The sequence below is a fragment of the Caretta caretta genome, chromosome 5 (genome assembly GCF_965140235.1).
Source record: "Caretta caretta isolate rCarCar2 chromosome 5, rCarCar1.hap1, whole genome shotgun sequence".
Lineage (NCBI taxonomy): Eukaryota > Metazoa > Chordata > Testudines > Cheloniidae > Caretta > Caretta caretta.
Genome location: NC_134210.1, coordinates 66,093,275 through 66,118,048, shown reverse-complemented (window position 1 = coordinate 66,118,048; position 24,774 = coordinate 66,093,275). Strand labels below are relative to the sequence as shown.

The following is a 24,774-nucleotide window of genomic DNA, read 5'->3' as shown; positions in this document are numbered from 1 at the left end:
TTAGTTGATTCATTCTGTTAACAAGGTGAGATGACTAGTCATTTATATTTTATTTTGTACTGTGAATTTTAAATCATCAGATAGGAACTTTATGTTTTATTTTTAAATAAATCTAAATTGATCAAAAAAGTGCTAATTATAGTTAAGATTTCTGGAAAGTCAGCATTTGGCTTCTGGAATCTGGGACCATCAAAGGTTCATTATATTTTTTTCAGTACACTACCACACAGGACATATAAAGAATGGCCCAGGGAAGATAGGGATGGTGAGGCCTTGTTTGACATCTGGCATTGTAGGAAGGATTCAGAATACCAAGCTATGAGCCTGTGGTTTTGTTATTTTTTTGTTTGGTTTTGAATAAGGAGCTTCGATAATTAGTGTTTCTATTTTAATACCCATACTTGAGTTACATTGTAGGTTAACATTTGGTAATTTATACTGTGTTTCTCTGGAGAGCTCTGTGTGTGTGTGTGTGTGTAACTCATTATTTCTCATGTGAGCATTTTTATGTCTTTATATCATCTTTACAGAGTCTTCCAAAATATGCTGGATGCAAAACTTTACAGGGATAGTGTCAATTTACATTTTGGCCTAATGGCTATGTTTTTCAAAAACAACCTTCTATAAAAAAATCTAACACCCAAAGGTTTCTAATTCTCAAATATTCACATGAGGAATTCAGACTTTTTTAAAACAAGTGTTCTCCAGTTGACAGAAGAAGCCAGAACATGTAGTGCTGGGTAGCTTAAAGTGAAACTATGACCAAAAGCATACATTTAATTGATTTTCATTGCTCACCTTGTAAGTGCACAGAAGTCAGAACATAAACAATTTCAAACGTGAAGTGTAAGAATGAAAAGCACTTTCAATAGCGGATAAGTCAGGTCCATGATAAACAAGATGGCACTACCGACAACTGCAATTTAAAAAGCTGCACCACCACCTTTAATATACCTGACTCTACTACCGACTCTTCCTCTCACCCCAGGACAAGTACTACGAGGTTTGTTGTGCTACTATCATATCAAAGATGTACCTGTGTGTGTATATATGTAAGCAATGCAGCATAAGAAACTTTGGTCAAAGGGAAACTGAAGTGTTTCTTGAGTAAGGTAGAAAGAACAGCATATGAAGGTACAGCTAGAGGATGAGAAACACACACTTGTCAAGTAGCGCTGATCCACCACTCCAGACACAGGAAGGGGTGTGAGTCTTCCATTAAACGGGAAGCCATAAAGCGACTTTCTAAATCCCGAAGTAACCAGGAAAACACAAAAAAATGGTCGTTTCTTCGTAGGAGACACAAACCGCTAAGCAACAGGGGCTGCAACAGAAACCCCAATTACCGCCCCCGCCCGCAAGAGCAGAGGGACCCGTTCTCTCCGCAGCAGCTGGGCGAGGAGCGCCCCCGATTCAGCACAGACCCTCGGCCCGGAAACCAGCGGGGGAAGCCCTGGCCCAGGAGCGGAGCAGCTGGTGGCCTCCAAGCCTTAGGGGCGACTCACGCTCTACCCTTGCCCAAGCCGAGCCCGGCCAGCCCGGGCCCGGCCGCTGCCAGACGCGGGGGCGGCAGCACCCAGGAAAAGTTGCTCCCATGCAGTGGCCCAGCCCGGGCCAGGGAACGAGGCGGCGCGCGGCGGGGTAGGTGCCCTTCCCTGCCGGGAAACACGTGCCCGGGGGCTGCCTGGGCAGGGGGCGCTTGTACCAGGCGGGCGGGGGAGAACGCTGCAGATGCCCGGGGAAGGGAAGACGGGGGTGGCCGCACCCAGCCCTGGGGAAGGGAGGAAACGACACAACTCCCCGGGGGCCGCAGCCCCGCGCACTCACCCGCTGCCCACGGCGGCTCTGGCGTTGGCGGCTCCTCCTGCCCGCGGCCGCTGCTTTACCCGACGCTTCCCCCCCGCCTGACGCCGAGCCCGCCCCGCCCCTAGGCAGAGCCGCCTGCCCCGGCCCGGCCGCGGCTCCGCCTCCCGTCCCTCCCCGCAGAGCAGCGCCGGGAGCCAGCCGCGCACCGCGCCCGCTGGAGCAGCCTCCCCAGCGCCCGACGAGCCACTGCTCACGTCTCCCGGCGAACCCCGCCTGAGGCAGCCTGGGCTGGGAGAGACACCGGGGTGCAGGCAGGCAGCGTCCCCGCTCTGGCGATGGGGTGGGGAGTGCAGGGTGTCTGTCCCCGCGCCGGGCTGTGGGGTGGGATGTGGGGGTGCAGAATGTCCCCGCGCCGGGCGGTGGGGGGCGACAACATATGTAATAGAATAACGCCGTGTGTTGGGGCGTGAGTGGGAAGAGCTCCCGGTGCAGGGGGTATTTCACGGAGAAACCTCCTGAGCTGTCATAAGAGATCAAAGAGAAGGAGAGTCTGCTAGGGGAAAGGTGTCTTTGGGAGCATAAACCGTCTCTTGATTTTGGGAGAGTTTTTCTTCAGACAACGCCGTCTGAGAGGAGGAGGAGGAAGAGTTGGGGCAGGCAGGGTACAAGCAGCTGAGAAACTCCTTTTAAGGGGGTCTGGGGTGTTCCCAGCTAGGGAAATCCTTGAAAACATCCTGCCGTGTAGTGCTTTCCCATGCTGAATTCTCATTGTAAACAATCTGGAGAAAAGGGGGACAAACTACACTAGAGGCAAGGAAAGAACATTGCTCTCACTGGAAAAGCTCCTGGACAATGAACAGCATCAGTAACTGAAAGCAGATTTGTTATAACATGCAAAGAAGAGGAGCTAGAGATCCTCTAGATGCTGGTGCTGTTGTCATGCTTTTGGAATAAAATTAACTGTAATTTTCAAATCTTACAGAGAAAAAGTAGCTTTGGTTGGCTTTTGGGAAGCTGATAGTGAAGAAGACTGCAGTGTCCCTTCTGTAGTGGGATGATCCAGCTGTGACAAACTCAATGAGTTTATGCCCAAATAAATTTGTTAGTCTCTAAGGTGCCACAAGGACTCCTTGATGTTTTTGTCTTGGTAAAACACTCTACCAAATCCCTTTTAATAGGTTTTTTATGCAGATTTAAAATTAATACCAACAGCTAGATTGTGCAACCCTTACATTGGTGAGTACTTGCTTTCCCAAGTTTTCCTATTAAATAGAAATAATCATAAGAGTAAATGCTCACCAACATGAGTAAGGGTTAGAATCATAGAATATCAGGGTTGGAAGGGACCTCAGGAGGTCATCTAGTTCACCCCCCCCTGTTCAAAGCAGGACTAATCCCCAATTTTTGCCCCAGATCCCTAAATGGCCCCCTTAAGGTTTGAATGCATAACCCTGGGTTTAGCAGGCCAATGCTCAAACCACTGAGCTATCCCTCCTCCTGAAGGGTTCCACAATTTCAATGCAAATGAGTAAGTAGTTCTTTCCAAATGAATGAATGTTGGCAGGTCTGAGATTACTTTGGGGTTTCTCGGTGGTGTATATTACATTGTATGCCAATCCACCCTAAAGATGTTAAGAGGAATGTAACTTGTGCACAGTTTGCTTGTGGACCAGTTGGGTAATAAATGGGTGGGTGAAGAGAGGTGGGATCTAAATAGGAAAAGGAACTGTGCACAACTAACTCTTAAATTATTTCTAACGAGTTGCTGATCATTCAAACTAAAAGTTCAGAAATGTGTTTCTTAAATTTATCTTGGAGGCCCACTAAATGAGAATACTAGTGAATACAAATATTAATTTCGAGAGGACTGTTCACAGTAGTAATGTTAAGCAAACGTTTAAGTGCTTGCATTCAGCATTTTTAAATTAAATGTCTTAAGCTTGACACACAAAGCAGTAAGTCAGTGAATGGCTAAGGCCTTGATCCTGCAACTGGTACATACAAGCAGACCTTTACACCTGTATTAAGCCTCCCTGAAATAATGCAGTGATCCACCTTCATGTTTGAAGGAGTGGTTTCCCCAGGAATTGAAATTACAGGGGGAGGGTGTTCGAATTTACAGGGTGGGTGTCAGGGCCGATGAGGGGTGAGACTGTAAGGGTGAAGGTGGGCTGTATGGCACCATAGTAAAAACTGAAAAAGGTTTCATGACCAGTTTCATGACCATTAGATTTAACTCATGTTTTAAAATCATCACACAAATTAAAGTTAGCTACTCAAGCCTTCTATGAAGCACTATGTCTACATCCTTCTTGGTTTCTTGTTATAATTTTGCACAACTCGGTTAATGAACTTCTGGAATGCAATGCGTTCATCTTTGGTGGCTTCTCGTGTATCCGGTACTTCCATTCCTTCAACTGATGTGCTCATTAGTTCATTCACATGATCAGGCAGAGGCGACTTCTTTCAGAACACAAAATTCTATTCAATGATGAAAAAGAACGCTCAACTGTAGCTGTTGTGACTGGGAGTAGCAAGAGATGAATTCCTACTTCTTTCATCCCAGGAAACAGAGCACAAAGATCATCGGGTTGAGCCACTAGTGATGATAAAAAAGAAGTTGAAATGAAATCTTCATTCATATGTTGTATGATATTCCACTCTGTGTTCAAATTCTCTATTCTGTCCTGAGCACATGGCAGCCCCATTGCTGGTACTGCCTCACTCCACTCAACTGTCGGTGTTTTATAGGACAGGCATCTGTAAAGGCTACATAGAGGTTGAGTAGAATCTAGAAGTCGCTGTTGTAGATTTTTAAGAATCAAGTCTGTGTACTTTTTCAGTTGTCTTAACAAACACTTCTTGTCTTCTTCACTTAAGGTTTCAATATAAATGCCTTCATTAGTCAACTTCTGGACTGAAGTCTTTGCTTCTTCCAGAACTTTTTCAATGGATACCTCTCTGATTGATCCAAGTAGCTTCTGTTGCTGGACAAAGATCTACTACTGTTGTAGCAGATGCCTGAATGGCATTGTTTAATGACCCAAGTGGTTTCAACAGTAGACTTACGTGAGAGAGAAGGGCAATAGTCTTCTCTGAACGTAGTAGAAAAAGTAATCCACCAGCCTCACTACTTAGATCCATCCCATTTTGGTAGATACTTTCCAAAGCCAGTAATAACGGCTGGAGTAATTTTAAGACAACAGCCAAGGATCGCTCATGAGAAAGCCAGCGGGTTTTCCCAGGTTGGACTAATTTGAACTTCAGTCCCAGTGTATCGTCTATATTTTCCAAGATATTCAGTCTTTTTGGACTCTTGCTGAAAAAAGAATATAATGAAGACATTAAATCTTTAGCTTTTTTTAAATGTCTTTTGAAGATTCTGCAGATCGTACTAGCGCTAGTTGGAGTAGATGGCCTCTGCAGTGTGTACAGGAGAGATTAGGGTTACACTTTTCTCTGAGCAAAGCTTGTACTCCACCATGTCTTCCAGAGAAGTTTGCAGCTCCATCAAATGCACAAGCAACCATCTGTTTGGGGTCCAATTGACAAGCATTTAACTCTTCTAAGATGTGGGTTGTCACAGATGCAGCTGATGTGTCTTCTATGACTTGAACATCTAGAAATGCATCTACTGGCCTACCCCTGACATCAAGATAACGTACACAATGACTTAATACTTGATGCCCATTTGCGTCGGTGCATTCATCATCCATGTATGCAAATTTTTTGAATGTGGTGAGAGAGTTCTTCACTTTTTCAACTGTTGAGTCTTTCACTGTTGCACTGCATGCTTCTAGCCAGCCAGTTGAGTTTGTTGCAGAAAAATAGTGAGCATTTGCTGGTCTTGTTCAGAACCAGTGTTCAACTTCAGGATGAATAAGTGACAATGCACTTAACATTGGCCTCCAGTTTGTAATGTGTGGTATCTCTTGCTTAAATAGAAAGTAGGATGCCACAGCCATGTTTGTTTGCATGAACTGTGTTGTGTCTCCAGCATTCTTAACAGACTCATTAAGTACTTCTAAAATTGGCTTTGAAAGTGGGCTTATAAGACTTTCTGCACCAGAGGCCTGGTGTTTTGCAGCCTTTTCACATAGTTTGTCAGCACTGGCTTTGCTGATCGGTCTGACAAACCAAGCTCCTCCACTTTTACCAATTATAGCATTGGGAAGCTTTCCTTCTTCGCAAGCTTTTTTGCAAGAGGTGCACCAGGAGCCATCTTTTGTAACTTCAATAAATGGGAACACTTTGACCAACAAACATTCACTGCCTTTAGGTTTTGGAGACACTGTTTCTTCAATAGGTAGCTGTATTTGTGCTTCAGGCTGGTCGGATGTAGATATACCACTTGAACCTTCAGATGACATGTTGCTATATTCTTGGTTCTTGATGCGTTCTTCACCTTGGTTAGTTTTTGAGGCCTTTGAGTGGAAAAATTGTTGTATTGTTTTTTGTCTTCTCATTTTCACTTTGACCTGCAACATATAAAAGAGATATGAATAAAGTAAATGTTTTGTTAGTATAATGCAAATTTAACATAAGGATAATGCAAGTTACACCAAAATACCATAACAGGTCTAGATTTCTAAAAAAAATATAAATTAGGCTTGAATAAAGACTGGGAGTGGATGTGTCATTACACAAAGTAAAACTATTTCCCCATGTTTATTCCCTCCCTCCCCCGCCCCCGCCCCTTTCCTCACACGTTCTTGTCAACTGCTGGAAATGGCCCACCTTGATTATCACTTCAAAAGGTTTTTTTTCTCTCCTGCTGGTAATAGCTCACCTTACCTGATCACTCTCCTTACAGTGTGTATGGTAACACCCATTGTTTCATGTTCTCTGTGTATATAAAATCTCCCCACTCTGTTTTCCACTGCATGCATCCAATGAAGTGAGCTGTAGCTCATGAAAGCTTATGCTCAAATAAATTGGTTAGTCTCTAAGGTGCCACAAGTACTCCTTTTCTTTTTGTGGATACAGACTAACATGGCTGCTACTCTGAAACCTGTCAGAGTTCAGAGGTGATTACACTTCCCAGGTGGGGGACAAGAAGGCACCTTGCTTGTTCCTCCAGCTGCTCACTGTTCGCTCTGGCCACTGCTGTTTGTTGTGCCACTGTTCACTCCACCACTCTGTTGCCAATGGCCCTGCACAGTCACCTTCTGCTGCCACCTGCCACTGTGACCTCTGTGAGTTGGTCTCTTGAGGTTCCACCCAGCTCTCAGTGATTTCAGCTGAGTTCTCAGTAGGAGAACCTCACAGCTAGTGCAGTTTGGGCTGTGTCTTCCACAGAAACACTGTCACACAGCAAGACTAAGCACTTAGACCTGCTTATCAGTGATTTCAGCTGCAGTGGTCACTTAACACAACGAAAAACTATCTATGGAGCCTAATCAGCTCTGTCTTTAAACAGTGGAGAGGGACAGGTCCCCACCCTCTCTCTTGATTGCCCTCAATCAGCACAGGCTAAGTACAGTTCTACTGCCCTTTACTCATACAATAAGAACAACAACATTTCACTCCCCCCCACCCCCGCGGCATTCAAGTGATTTTTAACCCAACCCCAGCCAAAATCTATCACTTGGACAACACAGCTCTGTTTGCTGGATACCTAGTTAGATTAGGTGTGAATGTAAATACAATCTGGTCCTGAAGCCTTTCCCCCCAGCGCCAGCTCATCACTAGCTGTCACAGAGAGCTCTTTTAGACTTCGCTTACAAATCATCATCTGAAATTATTAGGTGGGCCAACATCACCGAAATGAATGCATTGATATTGTCATAAAAAACAACAGCTGTATAAGGAAGCTAGTCTATGTTCATACTTGTCAAATCTATTATACTTTTTCAGATACACGTATTTTATCATACACTGTATATGTTTTTAAAGTTTGTATTAATGTTTCAGTTTCAATTCAAATTTCCAAACAGTCACTAAATTGGCATGTAACTAGTTCACAAAACTGGGGGGGGTGTTGCAAAAATTCAGGGCGGGTGTAGGGAAATCACGAGCCTATGTCTCCACTACATCCCAGAAATATTCTAGTGCAGTGTGCATGCACTGTGTGAAACTGTTTTATGCCATTTAAAATGGTACTTTCTCTATACCTCTATTGCATTATTCCTTACATTCAATACGTTACATTGAGTAGTTCCTTACTCCATAAGTAGCCCTGCTGACTTCTGTGTGAGTGAAGGTTGCATAATGAATATTTCAGTAGTTCTGCAGAGAGCAGTTATATTATCATTACTAAGGGTGCTATTCATCTAAAATTCTTGGCTCCCTAGGTACCAGCTGTGCACACACACTATGAATGGACACTTCCAGAGCGTAATCATAATTCATGTTTCCAGGATTGAGGTATATTGATAGGCTTTTTTGTTTTAAATACCGTATCCCCTATCTTTGGAAGGTGAAGACCTGCATTATTGCCGGTGGTTATAAATAAGCCTGATATAGCAAATCAAAATTAATCCATCCTAAAGGTGTATTCATTTTTAATTATAAGAAAAAATTACCATGGATGTCCAAGTTTTAACCATAATGAATCAGGCAGGAAGTTGAACTGGTGTGGAAGGACTCATTTATATGCAATCTGCTCTCTGCTGTTAGAAAAAATTAGCCAGGCCATGGAAATTAGCTTGCCTGCTAGAAAACCAAGTTCCACAACCTACCACAGCTTTGGTGAGCTTACACAAAATGGAAGGTCATAAATCATTACAGATTAATAGATTGTAATTTAATCTAAGAGTCCCTGATACAAGATTTCAATTCCTACAAGTAATACTCTCAAACTATTAAACAATTATCCAACATAGCAGTAAAAGAGACTTATAATTCCTTCTGTGAAGTCTGAGATTTAAAATCAAAACAATAAGGACAACTAGGGTCACTAATTTTCTCTTAAAATCCCAAAAATGAAAAGGATAATTCTGTTCTGAAATAGAAATATCTGCTGATGATGACAGTTTCACAAAAATGGTTATACCAAAATTGTAATAAAAACATAATTGTAGCATTTTATAAACCTCAATATTTTCATTTATGGTTTCATTGAGGACAGTACCTTACCAACAGAGTCTGATCTTGCAACCTTCCGTCGCACAAGAAGTTCATTTTCACACGAGTTGTCCCACTGATCAGTGCTCCCACTGGTTTGAATAGGGGTTGCAGGATTGCGCCATTGTACTGCATTTTAAGATCTCATAGAAAGTAGGGGGATTTTCCTCATTTGTGATTACACATATTTCAGCTCAGCTACAGCTATCTCATTGGAACATAACCATTTTGTGTGTTTTACTGAGGGTTTGTGTATTTTTTAAAGGGTGTCTAAAGCCCAGGTCCCAAGTCTGTATTTAGGCCTCTGAATAAGTGGACTAATTTTCAAAAGTACTGAGCCCCCAGCAACTCCCACTGAAGTCAAACACTCTTATACAGGCCCACCCAAATCTGACGAGGTTGGCTCTCCAAGAGATCCTTCAGGGAAGAAATAATGTGTCCAGCTGATGGTGGCAACCACTGTTCCCTCTAAGCTGTGTGTGTGTGCACGCACACACAGATCCTAAACCCCACGCACATGGCGAAACACCGTGCACACAAAAATTTGCACAGAAGAAATTTTTTGCATACACGGCCTGTCAAAAATTAGAGGGAACATTGGTGGCAACCCTACTAACGTACAATGAGGAAACCAATTTCATTTTCAAGCTTCCAAGAGGTATAGACAAAAATGACTATAAAATTATGAAACTTCAAAATCTTGTTCTTTTACACAAAATACATTGAAACCTACCATTTTCAAAAATGGAAGCCTAAAGGTAAGCTCTTCAATCCATATCTAAAGTTCACTAAACAGGTGGCCTGCTTTTCAAGTTTACTGCATACCCAGTAGCTCCCACTGACTTTCAGAGACAACATAGTATTTCTTTAATAAAAGCGGCAAAGAGTCCCGTGGCACCTTATAGACTAACAGATGTATTGGAGCATAAGCTTTCGTGGGTGAATACCCACTTTGTTGGATGCATGTAGTGGAAATTTCCAGAGGCAGGTATAAATATGGAAGCAAGAATCAGGCTAGGGATAAAGAGGTTAGTTCAATCAGGGAGGATGAGGCTCTCTTCTAGCAGATGAGGTGTGAAGACCAAGGGAGGAGAAACTGCTTTTGTAGTTAGTGTCAAATTTGCAAATGAACTGAAACTCAGCAGTTTCTCTTTGAAGTCTGGTCCTGAAGGTTTTTTTTGCTGCAGGATGACATCCAAATAAATTGCAAATTTGACACCATCAGCTCAGGATTAAACAAAGACTGTGAATGGCTAGCCATCTACAAAATCAGTTTCTCCTCTCTTGGTATTCACACTTCAATTGCGAGAAGAGAGCCTCATCCTCCCTGATTGAGCTAACCTCCTTATCCCTAGCCTGATTCTTGCTTCCATATTTATACCTGCCTCTGGAAATTTCCACTATATGCATCCGACGAAGTGGGTATTCACCCACAAAAGCTTATGCTCCAATACGTCTGTTAGTCTATAAGGTGCCACGGGACTCTTTGCCACTTTTACAGATCCAGACTAACACAGCTATCCCTCTGATACTTGACAAGGTATGACAGTTTCTCTTTAAAATTCTGTTCGTTTCAAAAGAGTCTTGATTTCATGAACACAGAAAAGAAAAAAATCCCACATTTTTGTTGTTATTATGGTTTAGTGGTAATAAAGTTATCAGTTAGTTGCTTTCTTTATTTTTCTTTCACGACAGTAAACATAAGGCGACCGACTTAGTTTTTATGTTTAATACCCCAACTTATTGTACTGTATTTATTTCCATCTTCTAATGTGGTTTCCATTATTCTGAGTGTTTGAAGGTAGTCTTGAATTTGATTTCACTTTCTACTTACCTGGTGATCTGTGAGCTAAGTGATCACATACCAGCTCACAAACCCAGTGAAAATGCTCACATTGAAATGTGGAGTTTAACTTATGTCTGCTGCCCCTTTGTCCTTCTCTCACCAGACTTATGTAAAAAGATAATAAGGGCAGCATAACCTGGCAGTTCCTTGTGTAGCACAGTCAAAGGAAACTAGGTTCATTTTATTATTAAGCTCTGGCCTCTTAACATAAAGTATGGAAAAATAAATACACCTGGTAACCAAGAGCCAGATCTTGTAAGGTGCTGAGCACCTACTGCAAGACAGGTTTCAGAGTAACAGCCGTGTTAGTCTGTATTCGCAAAAAGAAAAGGAGTACTTGTGGCACCTTAGAGACTAACCAATTTATCCGAGCATGAGCCTTCGTGAGCCACAGATGCATCCGATGAGGTGAGCTGTGGCTCACGAAGGCTCATGCTCGGATAAATTGGTTAGTCTCTAAGGTGCCACAAGTACTCCTTTTCTTACTGCAAGACAGGCTTCACTAAGACTTGAAGGGATTTGGCATTTTGCATGATTGGGTCCCTGCTTTAATGAGTACCAGTAAGAATAAAGTGGTTCTTCATGTTCTTTTTTATAACAAGATGATTCATCTAAGGGTAGGGCATTTATACAAAAAAAGAACATTAAGTGTTGTGTGGGAGGGAGGAGGTAGGGTTTTTTTTATTATTTTTGGCAAATCTTTATTTTTAACTCTGCAAACTGCTGTGTTAGGCCTTAATTCAGTAAGGTACATAAGCATTGGCACTAATCAAATGCTTGAAATTGGGCACATTAGGTACTTTGTTAAATTGGGGGCCTTAGAGATGAAACAGTTGATTATTCAAATATTGAATTAAAATGTTCATTAGGGCTGATATTCTGATCTAGTATTATTGCACTACACTGTTGTGTAGAGGACAAGAGGCTCAGTTTCCAGTCCTGTGCTCTCATTTTGTGGTATTTGCTGTTATGCTTTGAAGATTTTCTTAATTTTGCTCTCACTACCCATGCAGTTGTCACTAGCTGTTTCCAAACAGAAGAAAAAGCACTTTATGCACTTAAATAGTTTTGGATCACATCCTTCTGTTGCTTGCACATACTTGCACAACACAATGGCACCCTCACTGGCAGACCACACAGAGTACATAGCATCATTTAAGTACAGTTACATATACTTGAGTAACTAAATATTTGAAAATATATTTTATAGGCCTTTTGGCTCCTTGCTTATTTGAAATGTGTATCATTTGCTCCAGACCGTTATTTCATTTTTTGTTTCATAGGCTAAGCCGAATGCTAGCCTCCCCTTTTCCTCTAGTGTATAGGAAGCACATTCTGTATCTGGAGATATGCATGGGGATTTTACTTTGCAAATGGAAGAGCATGCTGGCAGCATAACGGATGAAAGTCTTTGAAGAGCTCTTTTGAAAATGGAAATCAGCCCATTAACTCCTTCAGGCTACAATCTTATTCAAAGTTATTTCCAAGGTTTTCTTTTTTTCCCCCCACCCATTCACCAAGATAAATTCCAATTTAAAAAAAATAGTCTCAGTAAGCTGGAGATGTATATAGAGCTATGTAATGCATATCGACAGTAGTTCATACTTAAACATTTTAAACATTAACAAAATACAAAAATGCTACAGAACAAATATATTAAAAACCAAATTGCTGGTCTTAGTTCAGTCCTTGGTGAACAGAGGATTAAACAAAAACAGTTACCAATATTGGCATCCTTATCATTGAATGGCATAGACATTGCTTTTTTCTCTCAGTGCTGTAAGTGATCTTGGCAGATCATGGGTGAGATAAAGTGTTGGGGAAGTGTGAAAGAAGTTTGCATTGTTGTTGCCTGTGCAATGCTTTTTTTGTGGACAGATTATTTCCATCTTCAGCTCTGCCAAACCAACACTAAATTCACTTAAAAATGAATAAATAAATTGTATCCATGTTATAAGGACATATTATAGCCTACCAGTATATTGTCAGGAGGCGTATCACATTTTAAATACATCTGCTAATGATTCCAATAATGTGTAACATCAAAACAGTAAATACTTGTTTCACATTCGTGGCTGTTGGTGTCTTAAATATACATTGGTCTTACAGTATAAAAGAAATTTAACACTATTGTAAATAGATATGATTGTAACAATGCTGGCTTTGGTGGGACCCAACTGAGAGTACCACATTCAGGATAAATTGCTTAAAACAGGGCAGTTTCAGCCCAAGGCTGGGGTTCCTTTGCACAGTAAGGTAAACCAAACCAGCCAATCAGAGAAGACTTCGGTTTTACCCCACTGGCTAACCATAAGTCATACAAGCAATTCCCTTAGACACTCCAGTTTTCCAGAATCACCACCAGTTCCACTCGTTACGGGGATGAATGGTTATGAAAACCAATACCCCAGTAAAAGAAAAATGGTTCTCCCGATCCCAACGCACCAATCCCCAGACCCAGGTCAATATACAAATCAGATCTTACCCACAAATCATGCTGTTGCCAATCCTTTAGAATCTAAAATCTACAGGTTTATTCATAAAAGAAAAAAGATATAGATGAGAGCTAGAATTGGTTAAATGGAATCAATTACATACAATAATGGCAGGTTTCAGAGGAACAGCCGTGTTAGTCTGTATTCGCAAAAAGAAAAGGAGTACTTGTGGCACCTTAGAGACTAACCAATTTATTTGAGCATGAGCTTTCGTGAGCTACAGCTCACTTCATCAGAACTTCATCATTATAACCAGCAAATCATAACCTCTTTATAGAGTGAGCTGTAGCTCACGAAAGCTCATGCTCAAATAAATTGGTTAGTCTCTAAGGTGCCACAAGTACTCCTTTTCTTTATACAATAATGGAAAAGTTCTTGGTTCAGGCTTGTAGCAGTGATGGAATAAACTGCAGGTTCAAATCAAGTCTCTGGAGTACATCCACAGCTGGGATGGGTCATTCAGTCCTTTGTTCAGATCTTCAGTTTGTAGCAAGGTTCCTCCAGAAGTAAGAAGCAGGATTAAAGACAAGATGGAGGAGATGCAGCAGCCTTTTATAGTCTCTGCCTATGGAAGGACACCTCTTTGTTCTGACTGTGGAAAATCACAGCAGCAAGATGGAGGTTGGAGTCACATGGGCAAGCCACATGTCCATGCATGACTCAGTTCTTTACAGGCCGACGCCATTGTTTACGTGTTAGGTTGAACGTTCCCAGGAAAGCTCAGATGTGGATTGGCATCTCCCAAAGTCCATTGTCAGTTAAGTGTTTCTTGATTGAGCACTTACTGAGAATAGGTTTCAGAGGAACAGCCGTGTTAGTCTGTATTCGCAAAAAGAAAAGGAGTACTTGTGGCACCTTAGAGACTAACCAATTTATTTGAGCATGAGCTTTCGTGAGCTACAGCTCACTCTATAAAGAGGTTATGATTTGCTGGTTATAATTATGATAGTGAGCTGTAGCTCACGAAAGCTCATGCTCAAATAAATTGGTTAGTCTCTAAGGTGCCACAAGTACTCCTTTTCTTTTTACTGAGAATAGTCCCTTCTCAAGAAGCTGACCAAATGCTTCACTGAGGCTACTTGGAATCAAACACATTTGATATTCAAGTACATAGCCCATATTCATAACTTCAAATACAAAAATGGTACACACTTACAACTATCATAATTATAACCAGCAAATCATAACCTCTTTATAGATACTTCAAATGACAACCTTTGTACAATATTTGCTGCAAATATATAACAGTGGTTGCAACTATGATCTGTATGGTCATAGCTTATGTCAATAACATCACAATGATGTGCACCCTAACTTCACTTACATAAACTATATAACAAATAGTAGTGAGTTTTTGGGCCCAAACGCAGATCATACAGTTAGTTATGGGTTTACTGTATGTAACAACCCAAACAGAACTCTTTCTGTGAAATTATCTAAGTTCCTTCTTAGGCTTCTTCCCATGACTTCAAATACATCCTTGTCCCTTGACTTGCAGACTCAGTATACACACCTGACTTAATTAGAGTTTTTCCACACACTTCTCAGTTTCTTTTTCTTTATTGTGGAGAAGATTCCACATATCCTAATGATGATAATGTAAGAGATTTCCTAAGCCTATGCACTGTGTCAAGCAATTGTGAATCAGACCCAAGATTGTATCTCTAAAATTGCCTTAAGAATTTTAAGTGTAAAAAACAAGTAAAATGTTGACCCAGTGAACAGAATTACATTAAGTAGTGACTACAGTAAGTACCCAGCTCATTGTTCAATTCTACAGCCCTTACACGAAAGGCCCAGCTGAGTAAGGGCTGCAGGGTAGTAGCTTCAGTTTGCAGAGATATGGGTCACTACACATGGTTTATTTTTAATAGTGCTAGTCTTGTTTACAAAAAAGGGATTTTTTTTTTAACTTCTAATGGTCTTTTATTGTTCCTTGATAGGCCTGGGGTCTGCTACTTTTAGGCCTTGTCTACAATGGCGGAAGCAGTGTTGTGAAAGGTACAAGCACTACATACACACATATCTACCCACCACAGCATAGAGCGAGGTGCACCTGTACTGTAGTGTGTAGAAACACATAGCAGTGAAAGGCTCTGGTAGGGGGAATGCAATGGGGAAAGGCTCAGTCAGTAGGGCGGCAGCAGGACCTACACTGCTAAAAACAGCAGTGTAGATGGGGGAGGCACTGCTTGGGTGTGTAGAAAGCAATGTAGGGTACATACCCTATAGTCCAGGCATGTCTTTAATTGCCTAAGCAGTGTGTCGCTGTCTAAAATGCTATTTATATCCAGGCTTGGGGAATATGCAGTGTATGTGCTGTACTACGCTACGCTGGGCATCACAAAATGGGGAAGAGATGGCCAGCCCTCTGTGGAGATAGAGGTGGTTAGGGACTATTTAGAAAAGCTGGACGTGCACAAGTCCATGGGGCCGGACGAGTTGCATCCGAGAGTGCTGAAGGAATTGGCGGCTGTGATTGCAGAGCCATTGGCCATTATCTTTGAAAACTCGTGGCGAACCGGGGAAGTCCCGGATGACTGGAAAAAGGCTAATGTAGTGCCAATCTTTAAAAAAGGGAAGAAGGAGGATCCTGGGAACTACAGGCCAGTCAGCCTCACTTCAGTCCCTGGAAAAATCATGGAGCAGGTCCTCAAAGAATCAATCCTGAAGCACTTGCATGAGAGGAAAGTGATCAGGAACAGCCAGCATGGATTCACCAAGGGAAGGTCATGCCTGACTAATCTAATCGCCTTTTATGATGAGATTACTGGTTCTGTGGATGAAGGGAAAGCAGTGGATGTATTGTTTCTTGACTTTAGCAAAGCTTTTGACACGGTCTCCCACAGTATTCTTGTCAAGTTAAGGAAGTATGGGCTGGATGAATGCACTACAAGGTGGGTAGAAAGCTGGCTAGATTGTCGGGCTCAACGGGTAGTTATCAATGGCTCCATATCTAGTTGGCAGCCGGTATCAAGTGGAGTACCCCAAGGGTCGGTCCTGGGGCCGGTTTTGTTCAATATCTTCATAAATGATCTGGAGGATGGTGTGGATTGCACTCTCAGCAAATTTGAGGATGATACTAAACTGGGAGGAGTGGTAGATACGCTGGAGGGGAGGGATAGGATACAGAAAGACCTAGACAAATTGGAGGATTGGGCCAAAAGAAATCTGATGAGGTTCAATAAGGATAAGTGCAGGGTCCTGCACTTAGGACGGAAGAACCCAATGCACAGCTACAGACTAGGGACCGAATGGCTAGGCAGCAGTTCTGCGGAAAAGGACCTAGGGGTGACAGTGGACGAGAAGCTGGATATGAGTCAGCAGTGTGCCCTTGTTGCCAAGAAGGCCAATGGCATTTTGGGATGTATAAGTAGGGGCATAGCGAGCAGATCGAGGGACGTGATCGTTCCCCTCTATTCGACATTGGTGAGGCCTCATCTGGAGTACTGTGTCCAGTTTTGGGCCCCACACTTCAAGAAGGATGTGGATAAATTGGAGAGAGTCCAGCGAAGGGCAACAAAAATGATTAGGGGACTGGAACACATGAGTTATGAGAAGAGGCTGAGGGAGCTGGGATTGTTTAGCCTGCAGAAGAGAAGAATGAGGGGGGATTTGATAGCTGCTTTCAACTACCTGAAAGGGGGTTCCAAAGAGGATGGCTCTAGACTGTTCTCAATTGTAGCAGATGACAGAACGAGGAGTAATGGTCTCAAGTTGCAGTGGGGGAGGTTTAGATTGGATATTAGGAAAAACTTTTTCACTAAGAGGGTGGTGAAACACTGGAATGCGTTACCTAGGGAGGTGGTAGAATCTCCTTCCTTAGAGGTTTTTAAGGTCAGGCTTGACAAAGCCCTGGCTGGGATGATTTAACTGGGAATTGGTCCTGCTTTGAGCAGGGGGTTGGACTAGATGACCTTCTGGGGTCCCTTCCAACCCTGATATTCTATGATTCTATGATTGATTCTATGATACATGCCAATTGCTGCCATAAGCAGTGTGCACGTACCCTTTGTGTTTTGGGTTTCTCTGTCAATGAGTCTCATGAGGAAATCCCATAAGTATATTATATTTCAATGGAGTAGCCACCTGCACCCAGCATAGAGTGGAGTCCTGATAGACTCAATTATGAAGTCTTGAAGGTAGGATAGTTAGCTGTGAATGAGGGAAGAGGAAAAGAATTAAAGATAGAGGAAAAGACTAGACCAGACACAAACCTTATCCCATATAACATCCCTAGCTGAATGTACATTTACATTATTTAAATACATGGGCAAAATCTATTGAGCAAACAATTAATGATTCCTAAGGTTACTTTGGAGCTCATTTATTTTATACTAAAAGCAGTTTTTGAAAGATAAAGCCTAACCAATAAACAGAGATTCAAAAGAAAAAGGAACAAGGTACAGCATTGGTATTAAAGATAAGTGAAAGAAAATTAATTATAGTTAACGTTACTTAGTGCTTTATATCTTCTGATCACGGTGCAGACTAACTAATTAATCATTGCAACAGCCCTGCAAAAGAGATAAGTATTCCCATTTCTTCCAGGTTTTACAGAATTTTAAGAACTGACCACATGACATTTAAGGCAACCAAGAAATAAACATTCTAAAGCATCTCCTCCAGGAGTCCAAAGTGATCCAAAGTCAGCCAGGTATTGGAAAGCTCACTGGGAGTTTGTGTGTTTACACGGTTAAGGAATCAAGAGCGAGAAGCTATGCTATTGTTTGCCCAAATTCACAGATGAAGGAGATAGAAGACTGAGGCAAAACTGAGAACTTTGAATAGCTTGTTTCAAGGTTAGAGTTCATAGCTAATCATTGAGATCCATCAGCAAAAGGAACAAACTTCCTTATAAGTTAAAATCTTTATTTTTTTAAAGCTTTAAAACTATATAGAAAGTTTGCTGACTAAGCTATGGATGTAAACTTTTTTATAATATCTTACTTCAATTTATTAATAGTTTAAGAAATTAAGTAGAGAGCCAGTGTAATAAAGTCTATGCCACTCCATGCTGAGGCCAGCACATGAGGTGTAGCTGGGGTTCCTTGTGCTCCAGCAATCTCCAGCTCCAGTAACAATCTCTTGGGCCCACTGGCATCTGTTTGCGTAGACTACTTTTCCACTCCCCCCCTCCCCCACCCACTTCCTGAATTCCAGTTTGTGCTCCTTGGGCCTGAATCTCCACTCCATTACAGCAGTTTTCTGCTGGTATGGCTCCACTGACCTAAAAAATGGTATAATGCAGTGTAGGATCAGGTCCCTTGGCCACATCTGAGGATCAGAGTTATTGTTTCTACTCACTGGTAATATCAGTTTGCCCCAGTGCAAGTGATTAATCCCATAAAATAATGTATATCTGCATGTTCCTCTCAGCCAGCCTTCATTCACCTCAACTTTTCATCACACTATAGATATAATCAGGATTTTAGGAATAACAATATTTAATCCTGTGAAAACCACATCTTTTAAGAGTGCACATATTTGGTATGGCACAGTAACAAAATACCAGGATAATCAGTCCCTGTGTGAGCTAGATGCCATATATCTTAAAACACCAAAGTGGCTAAATCTCCATTCAACTTTATTAACAGCAGGGGTGGAGTAACATAATTAAAACAAGCTATCATTAAACCCTCCATTTTAACAGCAGGGGAAGGGGCAGTGGGAATATGTTGTTGAAGAATAGATATTATTCATAGCCAACAATTACGCCAGCTAGTATATGAGAAATAAAGCAGAAGAAACTCATCTAGTGTTGACTCGAGTATATATACATACACAATTTTTCAATCCAGAAACATTCCTATCTAAGAAAGTTCTCCCCACCCCCGCCACTCCAAAAAAGAAGAAAAAGATAATGGGGAAAATAGAGGGGAAGAAACACTGTAAAGCATAATCAATGGCAACATTCTGGCAAATATGAATCCTTACTATTATCTTTGAACAATATTAATTAATCCTTATCAGATGGTGAATCACCTTCCTCCATGAGAGCTTTTGTGGAAAAAGCATTCTGAAGATCTTCTTTAGGGTTCCTGGGTTTCTTCCATTGGTGGAGAACATTCTTTCTTCACATAAAACAGGCAGCAGTTCTACCCCCAAACTTCCCTCCTGTTCACTGAAAATTCAACTCCATTAGAATTGCACTGTCAGTGATTCCTGAGTTGTTCTCCAGAAGTCTCTTTCCAGACTACTTCCAATGAGATCACTGTTGGGACTAAGCAATTCACAATCTATTAATGTCTTTAGATCAAACTTGCAAAATGAACATATTATGAATACACCCCTCTTCATCATATTTCAGATTTTGCTATGTCGTCACAGATACAACCTTGCACTAGACAGTAGTCTTTTGTTCAGCACTGTTACAAAAGTGCTTGGGGGAACTCAGTTTCTGAAGCACATAACTTAGTTTTGTAATGAATATACTCAACAACATGATTAATAGGAGACTTAAATATGAAATTGCTTTAAATATAACTTTCACTAGCAAATAGTGGGAAAGATTTCTGCAAACACCTCAGAATTTAGCTGGAGAGAGTCTAGTTCAAAATGATGTACTGGATTCAAAGTAGATTGTTAAAACATGTCCTGAGGATGATCTACTGCAGAGGTATTGAGCAGACATTTCTGATATTGGGCATGTGCTGTGGACATACCTGCCAATATAGGTTGTTTAGCACAAAATGGTACAGATCATGGAAACGCTAGAGGAACAGTAATTTCTCAGTCCAGAAAACTAAGGACCCAACTCTGAAATCCTTACTCATGCAAGTACTCCTGTTTACTACAACATGGATACTAGCATGAGCAAATGCAAGGATTACAAAATTTTGCCCGAATACTCTTGCATGATTTCACTGAAATTCAGAACACATCACAACTGCAGTGAATTGCAGATAGTGCTACAGGGCCAGACCCTCAGCAGGTGTAAACTGGCAGAGCTCTCTTGACCTCAATGGAGCTGCATTGTTTTACAGGCATCATAAATTTGGTCCATAATGTGTGAAAAAGTTTTTACTATGAAAAGAGTGAAATCCAGATCTACCGATATTAAAGAATTTGTTTCGGTGCATAAAGAAATAACCTATTTCGAGAGGCTGATACATCAGTTTAATGGTTTCAGGAGCTACGGGCAGAATTTTTGGAAATATAATGGTGAAGAAATATATGCATGATCATAACTGCAAGGAAGTGTTGCACCATCCAGACATCCATTTCCTTTTACTTTTTCCTAACTCCATTTTGTTTTCTTTTTTCAATGAATTATTTTCACTCTCTGTGGGTTTTTAACTCTCTTTTTCTGTTTGATTATCCACGTGACATATGTTTGTAAATATGAATAGAATTATCATTAAAAATGAAAGGAAAAATTAAAAGCTAGAATGCTCACAGATACTGGCTGGCAGAGGCTCAACACTTTCTGCAATCCATGTCCTGAACCCTCTCCTAAACAAATGGAAATATAATTTTCAGTTCAGTACATTGGCTTCTATCCATCAGAGATAAAATGAAAATACAAAATAGTCCCTACAGAGTGGTAGAGTGTACCCCAAATGATACATTAAGAAACCTGCAGCACCAGGCACAATGGCATGGGAAAATGTTCCTTACTATTAACAAACACCACAAGTCTACCACCAGCCGCTATCTTGTTCACCACATCACCTCATCTTTTACATTTTTTCTTCCATTTCACCTTTCACCTTTATTTACCCCAAAACAATTGTTCATTCCTATATATTCCCTTTCTCAGTCTTTTCATCAGTTTCTACATGCCATTTCTCAATCTCTACAATGTCAGCAGTTAATAAATGATAAAAAATAATCTCTTATAGCTGTTTGTGTTTGTACGGACTTTCTGATTTCCAGTTAAGAAAGTGTGTAGGCTAGATAGTCCAGTTAACGTGTAATTCTAAAATGCTGTTTTTTGCTGAATGACAACGGTTCTAGATTCAAATAGCCGGAATGTGACTTATCTGTTAAAATTGGACTTGAAAGCTACAACAACAATGTTGGATTTAATTATTTTGATGCAGCTGATAAAATGTCAGATAATGGTGAATCCCCTTAGTAGAGAAAATGGTTCTGTCATAACACTGTTCTTTGTAATCAGGAAAAAAAAAGAGCCTTTTGAAGAAATGTTCTTAATGCTTTACAACTCCTCTAATATAATTGTGGTTTTTATTCTAACTACAGCTGTGCTGGCTATTCCTTCTGTTTCCCCAAGACAGATTAATGCCCCATATGGAGTCAAATATAGGGGATTTTTAGCTAGCTTCATCAACACAATATGAGCTTTGGTTTTTAATTTAATTTCTAAGAAAAGATGCTAAGAGAAGCACATCTTTACCATGTCACATTGGCAGGCAGAAATACTAATAGCATAATTGACATGCAAACACAGGAAGCTACAGGCTTGAATGTGTATAGTTCGCAATGCAAATAGTTAGGCAAGTGCCAGAGGACAGCAGCTGTCTGAAATTTAAAGGGACAGAAGTAGTAACTTTCTGAGAGTGACAAATGAGCCTACAGCAATCCTGCACCCTGGTGTGCCCTTTTTACCTTCACAAGAGCTTGTTTGGAGGGCCATTAGGGTTGGACCTATTAACCAGCCTAAGAAAGCTACACATGCAATTTCCTGCTGGTATAAGTAGAGACAACAGACTACATCTTGAAAGGGGAAACTTATTTTTTCCAATTCTTTTTGCCTGCTGAGAAGGTATTTTCTCCTATAAAAAAATCAAACATACCTGGGAGACTAAGTCTCCTTCAGAAGCTGAACAATGAGCTGAATAGGACCAAAAGCTTCTAGGATACTTAGGGCCATGACAGAACCTAAGAACAGCAAGGTGCATTGATTAAAACTGCTAGATTATGGTGTACAAGACCAAAGTCCAAACTAGTCAGGATCATGAACTAGAATTAAATAGTCCTCTCATGACTTCAAGTGAACAGCTCTGTTAGTTGAGAAGAAACTGCTCCTACATAAAAAGAACAGGAGTACTTGTGGCACCTTAGAGACTAACGAATTTGTTAGTCTCTAAGGTGCCACAAGTACTCCTGTTCTTTTTGCGGATACAGACTAACACGGCTGCTACTCTGAAACCTGCTTCTACATAGGGGTTTAACTGATGCAGGATCATGTAGAGACTCCTACAGTTTTGTAGTGATTTTTCACTCCTGGTGACTTTATTTGGAAATGACATTTGTTTCCTAAGGCTCTTGCAAGTTTATTTTAGAATCAAAGGGACAATGTGTTTGTTTTCTGAAATCTACATCTAAGTATAACTGTAGAGGCAAAACAGTAAAATAGCTATTATCTTCCTTCAATATAAGTGAGCATGAAAAAAATGCATATTTTTGTAAATGGCTCAATAATTTAGATTTTGCTTATTCCATTAACATTTTGGTCCACAATGTGCCAAGAAGCACTAGTAAAGCAAGTTAAATTTATTATATTTTATTTGCAAGATTTTACATCTCAGGGTCTAGCATTAGACTGCTCAATATTAAATTGATTTATAAAAGTGCTTATTGCTCGAGACCAAAATTGGGGACTGCAACAGCAGAGCCTACAGCATTATGCACAGTACTCAATATCTACTTTGTTTTGTTCCCCCCCCCCACCCCATAGTAGATAGTGTAAGAGACAGGAAGGTAGTTCTGTGAGAATTTTTAACCTTGGATAACAGAAATTGAAAATCACATATGAAGTTTTCAAAACCAGTCAGCAGGTCTGAATTTGTTTAACTGATTATCCAGGGGCAGGTATGATGTCTAGCTCTATATTTGTATAGCGCCTAGCACAACAGGGCCCTGACCCTGATCTGAGTCTTAGAGCACTACCATTATATCAATGTTAAATAATAAGATTCATCAGCATTAATAAAGGGAGTCAAGATGAAATTAAATTACCTAATTTTGTCTTCTTTCCTTCACTTCAGGTGATTCTTTGCAACAGGAAAATATTGAATGGAAAAATACCACAAGACTGGGAGGAGCCTGATCACAGATAGCAGTTTCAAAGAACAGAATACAGAGATCTGTTCTTTATTTCTTAAGCTGATATGAAACAGATGATTCTTCTGAGTATATGTCAGCATAGTACAACTTCATATCATAGGTTTTTATCTGTTTCACTCATCAAATATATTTGTACATGGTAATTTTGAATCATAACTAATGTGTTTTGTATTTGTATTTACAGGATATGAAATAGAAAATGCAAACTTAAAAGACCCTTTTTGCTTCATAGATGGACTTTCCATCTGCTTTCACTCTGGAACTGGAATTGCTATTGGTGGTGATGGACAATCCAATATACCTACAAAGGTGCATATGTTAATGTTAAAATTCTTGGCACTTGCTTGGATCCAGCTCCTGCTCCCATTAATGTGAATGGAAGTTTTTTCATTTACTTAAATTGGTGCAGGCCTGGAATGCTAATTTTCATACCACAGCTTTTCAGGGCACTACTTCTTAAAGGAATGTAGGATTTTCAACTGCTGTTTTGTAGAGCACGCGCAGTTGGGCAAAACGCGGCTTTTATTGAAAAGGAAGACCAATAGGAAAATGTGAACAAGTGTTAAATTTAGCAAAAATTTATTGTATAGTATGTCTATGTTGTTATAACATGCAATTATCAGCTAAGGAAAGTAGGAGAAATTAAAAAAAAAAAAAGCACTAGCATCTGGGGCCCATGTTGGAAATGTAGATGTTGTAGAGTGTCTTGTGGGTGGAAGATGGATGGGGGTATAAGGGCAGACTTAAAGTTGGCATTTGAATGGTAATATGATGCCAGATTCTCAGGAAATTTAAAGTTCAACTTTAACAAACATTCTATTAACATTGATTTAAAAGGGAATATATTCTCAACCTTAACGATATAATCACAAAGTTATGTGCCTTGCAATATATGAACACCCAGCAGATTTACTCACTTATAAAACTGGTTAATTTAACAGATTAGGCAGTAATTATATTACACCATTTACTACATGTGGGTTTTAGTTATATAAAAATGTAATAGCTTTTATTTACTATTTATTTAAAAGGCTTTTATAGTATGGATGCATAATTTAAATAATCTAGAAGAGCAATGAAGTGAGCTGTAGCTCACAAAAGCTTATGCTCAAATAAATTGGTTAGACTCTAAGGTGCCACAAGTACTCCTTTTCTTTTTGCGAATACAGACTAACACAGCTGCTACTCTGAAACCTTATATAACAAACACATTTCCCTCACAAGTAATTACATCCCTGTTATGCTGCTGGTATGCCTACAGTGTTTGGAAAGAGACTGTACTTAAAAAATAAACTCTGATCCCCTAATAAATATCAGTGATTCAGAAATAACTTGAAATTAATCGTTGTTGAAACTGCACCATATTTAGTGACAGATTGCAGCCAAAAAGCAAATTAAAACCTTACTTTGACAGTCAAATGTTACCTCGTCTTTAGTGGGACAAAGCCCATTGTACCAACCAAGTTAGAGCTTGTGGCCAGTATGGGAAAGAGGGCTGCCCTCACGAGCACTGCAAATCTGCAGCTATGC

At 40.6% G+C, this 24,774-nt stretch overlaps 1 protein-coding gene and 1 long non-coding RNA gene across 9 annotated transcripts in view; one reads left to right on the top strand and one right to left on the bottom strand.

Annotated features, from left to right (window-relative positions):
• The window catches only part of PAM (peptidylglycine alpha-amidating monooxygenase), a 222,824-nt gene extending 220,903 nt beyond the window's left edge, over window positions 1-1,921 (bottom strand). For all 8 annotated transcript variants that reach the window (XM_048849474.2, XM_075128592.1, XM_075128594.1 and 5 more), the window contains exon 1: window positions 1,828-1,921. The gene's annotated coding sequence lies outside the window, so the exon portion shown is untranslated. The remainder of the gene's footprint in view (window positions 1-1,827) is intronic.
• LOC125636435 (uncharacterized) lies at window positions 1,254-24,376 on the top strand. The gene is made up of 3 exons (XR_007356591.2): window positions 1,254-1,641; window positions 23,166-23,344; window positions 23,429-24,376. It is a non-coding gene; the product is annotated as an uncharacterized LOC125636435 (long non-coding RNA).
• The last annotated feature ends 398 nt before the right edge of the window (window positions 24,377-24,774 follow it).